Raw genomic sequence first — 9387 nt, 5'->3', positions numbered from 1 at the left:
GCTGTCTCTTCAGCACGGAGTCTCTCTCCCTTCATACTTCACAGTGACTTGCCCGGGTGCTGACACCAGCCCTGAGCAGACGCCTTACCGAACCTCCACTGTCTACTAAAAAAAAAAAAAGGCAGTGGAGGTCCGGTAGGGCCCCATAATGAGGGTCTTAATAGTCCAGGCTGGGGCCTACGGGGGGATTCCCCGGTCTCCCGGCGGGCCTGTCCGACCCTGCACATCTCTCCCCCTCTACACTACTCCCTGCAGTCCACCTACTGTATCTCCCCCCCTTCACTAAATCGTGCACCTCGCAGCTCTCCATGTTGCTCCACTACACAGGATACTGTGGAAGGTCTTGCTTACAAGTAAAGACACGCCTATCCGGTCATGTGACCTTGTATCGGCAGACGGTCCTTACGGAGTCTAGTATTTAGCCTTTACCCATCCAAACTCCTATATCATGCTCACACACAGCCTGACCCTCTCCCCCAGCCCTTTCCACCCCTCTTGCTTACACATGCCGTCTCTTTCCTCCTTCCAGTCTCCATTCACTGCAACTTCTTTTTCCTGTGTAACTCGGCACTGTCCTGAATAGCTCCGCCCACGCCAGTCTGATCACATGATCACGTCGTCACCGGAAGTCCTTTAGCCCACTAGGATTTCGCGTCTACCATCTTTAATACTGGTACTGTCAGCACAGTCATATAAAGTGTAGTCTTAGTGTAATACCGTTGACTGGTCGTATTAAGATTGGTTGACGGATTGAAAGTTCTACTTGTGGTAAAGGAGCTGGGGAAGAAATACAGGTATATTTAGTCATTCTACAGTAACAGCAATAGATGGATGCTTGGGTCCTGTGAAGAGATACAGAAGTATCTTTAGGAAGACACGTTTTCATTACTCACAAAAATAAAAACAAGGTACTTGTGTCCTATACACTGCTAACATTCCACTCAGCACTACTCCAAGTGCACATCTCCAAACTATTGAAGAACAGAAAGAGGGCGAAAACGTGCTTTAGAAACATATTGCTTTCGACATTCTGCTGTTTCCCTGCTATGTGAATTTATTCCAGCCACACCCACTTTCACTTGTTTGGCACGTGCTACAACAGCTGTGTAGAAACCTTCCCAATTAGTTGGCCACGCCCCCTCAGAAACACGTGAGGGGGTGTGGCAAGCATGTGATGCCTTAAATACAGCTGTTGTAGTATACGGAAGCTAGTTGTGCAGAAGGAGGACGGCGCGTGGACTGGTGTGCTGCAGAGACGTGGAACCGGCTGAGTTGACACGGTAGGTTTTCCCCCTTTTATTTGCTCTTAGCTTTGCCTGTGGAACTCTGTGGGAGCTCTGAAGGTGACCGTTCTTATAGGGAGACCTGTGCTTGCTAGTTCTTATAGAGACAGCGCCCGGTGGTTCTTAACAGATCTATGCCTTGGCGGGTCTTATAGAGAGCTATGCCTGCCAGTTCTTACTTGAGAGCAGATCCTGACGGGTTTAGCCGTCTGTCATTGTATTTCTGTGATATTTCGGCCGGTTATTACATTAATGCATTTGATGGAACTGGCCTCCCTTATTCCTAATGGCATTAATAGGTCTAGCCCTAGTCCGGCGGTTTTGGCTGCTTTTGTCATTGTGTTACTGTGATAGTTGGGCGGGTTATTGCTTTAATGCTCTGATGAGAACGCCGCCGCCTAGTGGCATTAGTATGCCTAGACTAATAAAACAACCTGGCAGCTCACCATACAACTGCATGGTGAGGCCATAGCCCATCCCTAGTCCTAGCTAGATAGGGTGCCGGAGCATGACCCGTTGCATTGATATTGGAGGGGATATTGATGTAACACCGTGTGAAGGCTAGTAATTAAATTAAAAAACAAACCAACTTTGCAATTGATGCTCTGCATTTCTTGCTTCACCATGCCATCAGAGTAACTTTCTGCTTTGGCTAGTCTCTGCCCTAGGCCCCCTGAGTTGTAGTAGGTTTTTCCCTCTAATACCATGATAGAAATGAGTCTAATCCTAATGGCATTAGTATGCCTAGACTAATATAAGCTGTAGGGAAATGGCAGCTCACCATACAACTGTATGGTGAGACTGTCGGCCCAGCCCTAGCTCAACCTACTATAGAGAATGCATGTATTGCTACTTTTTTTTTGGCTGTCCCCAGTCCTAATGGTAAATCTAGACGAGTTTTTCCAGGGTCTTATACTGACTGCCGTACTGGAGTCGGGAAGGAATTTTTTTCCCATAACATGGGGTTATTGGCATTGGCCTCATGGGGTTTTTTGCCTTCCTCTGGATCAACTCTGTAGGGCTGTACTTTATGTATGTTTCTCTTTATGCAACCTTATCTAATGTGTATATGAATGTTATAAAACGACACACTGTGGATATTATATTTCAATATTCCCTACTGTATGAGGGTTTTACACTTGTTAGAATAGTTGATCCTGGGTCTTGTACTGACTGCCAGTTTTCGCCTTCCTCTGGATCAACTCTGTCGGGGTTATAGGTTGTATTTGCTGGCCTTGTCTTCCTCCACCTTCCTCTGTGTATATAATATTAGACACACTACCCTTATTACTGTCTCGGGCAACTCTTGGGTAACTGTTCACTAAAAAATCTTGGTCATTATTGTCACTGTATCATTGTGATAATGGAGGGGTTATCACTTTAATACTTTGATCAGAATGACTCTGCCCCCCCCCCCACACACACACACTTCCCACCCCTCCATCCCCTTTCTTACTTTAACAACATAGTTTAGTATGTCTGTTCACCATATAATGCTATTGTGATAATGTTGATTTATGTTTGTTCTGCTGAGAAGATCAGGGTAAGTACGGTAAGTGTTACTGTATTGAATGTTCTGCTCACTATATAACTCTGATGCATAAGTTCTACCCTTTGTCTGATGTCGAATTTAAGAAATCCAACAATATTCAATCTCCTGCAGTTTCTGAATCGACACTAAAACGGTTTTTTAAGTGTCGTGTTTTCCTCTTTTGTAGCTGTGAAAGCTGGATCTACTACTAGAAGAACATCACCTTGCCCTCTACAAGATTGTAGGTAAGTTCCATTTGGCCTTTTTTTTGGGTATTTTGCAGCTGCTGTGAGCAAGGATCAATATAAAACTGGTGCCTAAAGCTATCCTCTTCATTGTTATGTCGGAGGTCTATGGATCATAAGTCCCTCATTATGAATTCAAGCCTTCGTGTGGTGATGGCAGGGGTGGTGGAGGGCACTAGCGGTAGATTACTATGTGCTCTTTAGGTTTTGCCTGTGTCCTTGAGAACTGACCTCTAATCTAGGTTTATAAAGCTTGTATCCTACTGTGTGGTTAGTTGTTAGAAAGATAATGCGTTGTAGAGTCATGAAGGGGCAAGTAGATGTAGACTAGGTGTGGATGGCTGTCACGACTTGTCAAATCCTGCATCCGGCTAGCACTGAGGGGACATGTCACAAGCTGCGTGGGATTTGTGATTCCCGCACTGTGATGCTGTATGATCTGAGCAGTGTAGGTGCTGAACTAAACCCCACCAAGTGGAGATTGTGGGTAACAGTTGGAGTCCAACTCAGGAGCTCCCTGAAGACGATGGTGGTGACTTCTGTGACCTGTAGGAACGGGCAGCACATGTGCCGGAGATCATGTGCTGTTCGCTCCTGTTAATTACGGAAATGGCTGCTTTCGTTCTCAGGAGTTGGCATTCCTGTTCTGTGCCAGATCTCTGAGGGGTCCTGTCGGTGCATGCTATGTTTAGGTTGTGCGATGTTGCAGTGTGTCAGTGTTCTTGTAAGATGGGGCGGGTTATTGATGGTTGTCCATATGTGGTTTGCATTTGTGAGTCTCTTCAAAGCTGTGGCACATTATCCTTTATAGTCTGTAGTTCCCAAAACTGCCTTTACCATTGTTGCGTCGGAGGTAAGGGTTCATAAACCCCTCCTTATGAATCTGAGCCTTCATGTGGTGATGGAGAGGGTGGTGGAGGATGTGGGTAGACTGCTATATTTAGTACGTCTACTTGTAGTATCAACTTTTAGCATGGGGTCTTTTTAATGGGATGAAGGCAAAACCTCTCTTGGTACTCAAAACTCTTTTCATACAGTACAGGCAGTTTGCTGTGGGGTTAACGCTAAGGGTTGTGGTGAACCGAGTCATGGGTAGGCGCCTAAAGTCCAGATGGGCTTTCTGGCAACTGGTATCAAACGCTGGCCAGTGTAGCTGTGTTCTTTCTGCGGTGCTGTGTGGTCTGAGTGGTGTAGCTGCTTCAGTGAAGCCCTTAAGTGGGCGTCTGGCTGGATGAGGCCTGGAGTCTCAACTCTGGGAGCTCCCTGAGGAAGATGGCGGTGACTTCTGTGATATGTAGGCACAGGCAGCACATGGTTTTTTGGTGCTTGTTGGGCACTGTGCTACAAGTGGTGGTGTTGCTTGTACTATAGCGCATGGTGGCCACGCTTTCGGCCGGAGCGTATCGCTATGCTTGTCTATATTTCGGTAACATCACCGCGAGTGGTATGGGGCTTAGCAGGGGCTGGAGATCATGTGCTATTTGGGCCTGCAAGTTACAGGAATCCCTGCTTTCTTTTACAGGGAGCTTCAAGAGTTGGTATTTTAGGCCTTATCCATATCAGATTTCCAATTGAGGACTTCACTTTAGTACCTGCGCTGCTTAGCTCATACAGCATCGTGGCGGGAGTGTAGCTGCATTGACCAGCATCTGACACCAGTCGCCAGAAAACCCTCTGGTCTAAAGGTGGCTGCTCAGGCTTTGTTTGCTGCATCCTGCGGTCTTGGTTTTGCAGCAGGTTGTCGGTGTTGTGTGGACGGATGACGGTGTGCTAAGAGTTTTTCTTTGTTTGCAATGGCGGTAAAATGTTCATTCCAAAAGTATGTAGTGGAGCGTTTTTGTCGGTCGGTTGTCGTATCTTATAGCATTCCAAATTTATTTTGTCGTATCCGGTTTCCCATTTTTCTGTAAAATGACATGAACTTACTTTCTCTTCTAGACTTGTGCTTGCTTCAGGAGTGGAGAACATGTGACATGGACACCTGGCTGGACCTTCATCTCGCGTATCAACTATTAGTTCTATGAAATGTTTCAATTTGTCTTTTTGCTGTAAAGTTTCCTATGAACATAACCAGCTAAAAAAAAACTTGAATCTTCAGAAGTGGATACATTTTTTTTTTAATGTCTAAGGGGGGGCGTTCACACTACAATCTGTGTCCGCTGCTAATGTCCATTCAAAATCTTGTGCGGACATTAGCAGCGGACACTGACGATTGTGTGAACGCCCCCTTACTAATGACAGATTACAAGCTTTTGATGCTCTGCTTCTTCCTCAGGTATATTTCGAAAACTCTTAATCTGTCATTAGTCATTAATAAAGGGATCCACTACCAAAGACTCGTTTTGGTTTTGTTTGTGTTTTTTTTTTGTTTTGTTATTGATTTCATATCCACTGGCTAACACGGTACAAAAAAAAATGTTTTCCTTAACCAGCTAGCAACTCTGACAGATCTTAGAAAGTTCTTGCAATTATGGTCTAGACTCCAAAAAGTCACAATTCTTATTGTATTGTATATTTGTTTCTGAAATGTCTCCAGAAAAATAAAGTGAAATTTCCCATTGCAATGGTTGTCTTCACGTGATATCTTTATTCTACTGTGTGGTTTACAAACAAAGGTGGAATTTCTTCTTTGCTGCAGGTCTACAAACTGGCAGCAATACTAAGGGTAAGTTCAGACGGAGGTTTTTTTTTTTTTTTTTTTTTGGTCCGAAACCTGAGGAGGCTGCCTCAGGTTCGGGACCTAAAGCCAGGTAACTGCGACTGAAAGCTGGTGCACTACCCCCGGCATCCAGCTGCGCACTCCACTCCAGGCCCAATGAAGGGGCCGAGTCTGGAGGAGGGTGTGTCTTCAGGCCGAATCATGAGGCAAAACAGCCTGAATGAGCAGCTCTCCTCTTTTCCAGAAGAAACTGCTCCTGGAAAAAAGACCGGAGTGGATCTCATTGACTTCAATAAGAGCCATCTTTTTGGTCAGGTTTTTGAGACTGTATCTGGCTATGGCCTCAAAATCCTGACCAAAAAAAACTGCGAACTTGGCCTCTGTGCCAGGAATTTTTTTATTTTTTTTGTAGGTCCTGCAAAAAAACCTTTGTCAGTTATGTAAAGGCTCCACACAAGTGTGACCGGTCACAATAGCCTTATGCAAGGTAGAAGCTGTACAGGACTGAGCTAAAGGGGGGACAGGGGGAGGCTGCTGTAGTAGAGCTGTGGGAGAATAAACTGGAAACAGAGGTTTGTGTAAAGTAACAATATGTAGTGTGTGTGTATATTATATATATTTTCTAGCAGGAAGACCTGGCTTTGCACAGGTATATTTAATCTTTTGTTTGTGTATTGGGCCCCATACGAATAGAGTAGTTGCTATGGAAAGCTGTGTGTATGTGAACACTGAAGAAGCTGTGAGTTTCTATTGATCCACAAGCATCATGTGTATCAGTTTGGATATCATTGAAAAACCTGCCATCAGTTGTTACCGCAAGTAATGCTCTGCTACATTTTCATAAATGCACCACCTACCAAGCTCTTCTACATCTGCCAATTTGGATTAAAGGGGGGGGGGGGGGGTTTCTCATCTGTGGCAGCAGCTTCTGCAGATCAGATAATACTCAGTGGCTTCAGTACAAGCAGTTGCATATTATCTGTGTGTTTACATAGAGATAACAGAGCTGGCTATCAGCAAATATCTATATATATTTTATAGATCTCCAAATCTGTAGTAGTCTGCTCTATACAAATCCACAGTTCTTGCCTGATTTGAGTGAAATTTAGCGCGCGCACCCCCCCCCCCCCTCTCCACCCACAGGAGCAGAGTACTGCGCACGTTACATCTTGCTAGCGCCCCTCCTCGTCATGAGATTTGGGTCCCTGAAGTTAGGCCCTATCCATAGAATTGGGAAATGTGAAAGCGCTGAAGGGAAACCGTTTGTGACTGACAGGGACGGATTATAGCGCCTGCACAAAAGAGTCACCACTAAAGGGGCCACAACACGTATTTCACCAAAACCATGTAAACATCACACATACACCAACCCACAAGCACAACACAAAAACCAGACCATTCTAGATAGACACAACACAAACACTACCCCCATAAATACCACATGCACACCATACACACGCACGGGGGAAGACGCTCGGCTGAATGCACACTATATACATGGACGAACAGAGCGCACACACAACTACTGCACACGCACAAACTCATGGATCGCACATACACATATATGGATGATATATGTGCATGCGCGCACAGATACATACTCGTGGATCACACACACACGTGCACACATACATGAATGCACTGACAAAACATGTCTGGTATCCTTAGTGGCTGTTTGCACACTACAGTTTTTTTTTTTTTTTACGGGCTTCCGTGCCGTGGATTCGGTGGTTCCATAGAAGACTTTGTGCACAAAGCTGTGACTTTTGCAGCTCTATAGAAGTTTATGGAGATGTAGTATCCACAGCCCAGGGAGCCGTGAAAAATCCTGTAGTGTGCAAGCAGCCTTACTGAGCAGCAATATTGGTCAGGCGAAAACTGCCTCATGGTGTCATTATTGCTTACTATGCAGGAGCTTTCATCACTGGAGCTGCTGAGGTAAAGTGAAAGCTGAGCTCTGATTGGTTGCTATGGGCAAGTTCACCAGTCTGCCGGTGAGGCGGTTTTCATTACCGAGATGTCAGTTCAGGTCATAGTATGGGTCCAGTCACACAGAGGAAAATGGCGCTGTATTTTCAGCTAGCGGAAAATTACGTGAGTGAAAAAAAAAAAAAAGCAAGCTAGCAGAGCCCATTGAAATCAATTCGGAGGCTTTTTTTTTTTTTTTTTTTCAGAACGCATCGCTGTTCTTCCTGCAGCTCTTTGAACAGAAAGTTCATGGAGTTTTCCTCTGCTGACTACTTTGTTACAATTATATCTACAGGGAATTTGCCAGCGTTTCCGTAGATATAATTGTCCGTGCTGCGATTTTTATTTATTTTTGTTTGCCTCTGCCAATTTCAATGGGCTCCGTCTGACACAGATGTGAAGCGGACCTGAAAGGCACCATTTGCGGTCTGGAGCAGGTGTTTGGCTTTCACTCCCCCCTCGAGAGCTTTGTGATACATTTCCCTTTACAGAGGTCCTTTCACCGCCTGGGGCTCATGCGGTTTTGTATACCGCTAGAATTCCGCCTTCTGGCGGTAAAGAGCTACGGGACCAGCACAGATCGAGAAAGCAGACAGTACGCTGAATTTTTTATTTTTTCTAGAGGACGGAAGCTCCTTGTTATAGAAACGCTTTAGTTTTACAGTATCTTTTATAGTGACTGAGTGTGTGACAAATTTTTGAAAGTCTGAACATGTCCATTATACCTGGGGAAATGCTGATGTTTCCAATATAAGTATAATAAGCGAAGAAAGGCCACCGAGGTAAATTCTGCAAAACAATAATGAAAAAAGATGAATCGACTGCGCTGCATTATGGTACGTGTGGCCTTAGCCTAAGTGTAAGCTTTGGCTAAGGCCTACTGCACACGTGTAGTAGTTTTTACTGTCCGTGAATACTAATCCTTAAAAAAAATAAACACATTTTCGTGTGTTATCCGCAGCTCTGGATCTGCATAAAGACTTGTTGGATTTCCTACAGTAGGATAGGCTTCATAATTTCTGTTCCTGGTATAGGACTTGGACACAAAATCTACAGCCTTGTTTATGGACCCATAGAAATGAAGTGTGTGACTAAAAACTACGCTGACTGTAACGGGTTTATTTTGCTGCTTTTTATAGAACAGGTGAAAGGAGAATGCCCACGAATAAAATAGTCAAAGGCACCTGAGAATTGTAGGAGTTAGTTGCCCCTTTCAAACTTTTCTGTGACATTACCTTTTATTGCCTAGGACTGTACTAATGTAAGAGACAATAATCTCCCTGGTTCTGCCTGCTTAATGGTGCAGTCCAAAAGAAGTGACGTGGAGCAGGAAGCTGAGAGCAGCCAGTTTGGGCCCAGATTCTGCGCTGTGAGGACCTGTTAGTCAGCCATAGCCTCTAAGAGCATAGTGCAAGGCCCGAAGCACTGCAGAGGCTTACAGGAAAAAGCAGCAGTGTTGTTGAGAGTCTTACTAGAGACTAAAGGCCGGTTGAGAGACTTGCTATGGACGGCTGCAGCTCAACCAAATATTCATAGACTGTTTTCTGGAGGTGCCTTACCATTATAGCGGATTGCTGCGCATGTTGCAGACTGTGCCTTAGACTGCCATCACCGTGTTCAGACCTTCACCCAAGACCGAGTTTGCTGAGTTCCTGGACCCAGGCCTGCACCGAGGGAGCACCACAGAGAGCTAAGAGACTG

General features: G+C 45.1%; 1 long non-coding RNA gene across 1 annotated transcript; it reads left to right on the top strand.

The window, feature by feature from the left end:
* The first annotated feature begins 861 nt into the window (after positions 1-861).
* LOC142195207 (uncharacterized) lies at positions 862-5328 on the top strand. The gene is made up of 3 exons (XR_012715073.1): positions 862-1280; positions 3002-3059; positions 4998-5328. It is a non-coding gene; the product is annotated as an uncharacterized LOC142195207 (long non-coding RNA).
* The last annotated feature ends 4059 nt before the right edge of the window (positions 5329-9387 follow it).

Source organism: Leptodactylus fuscus, chromosome 1 (assembly GCF_031893055.1).
Source record: "Leptodactylus fuscus isolate aLepFus1 chromosome 1, aLepFus1.hap2, whole genome shotgun sequence".
Lineage (NCBI taxonomy): Eukaryota > Metazoa > Chordata > Amphibia > Anura > Leptodactylidae > Leptodactylus > Leptodactylus fuscus.
Note: the sequence above shows the minus strand (reverse complement) of the source record. Positions and strands in the feature narration are given on the sequence as shown.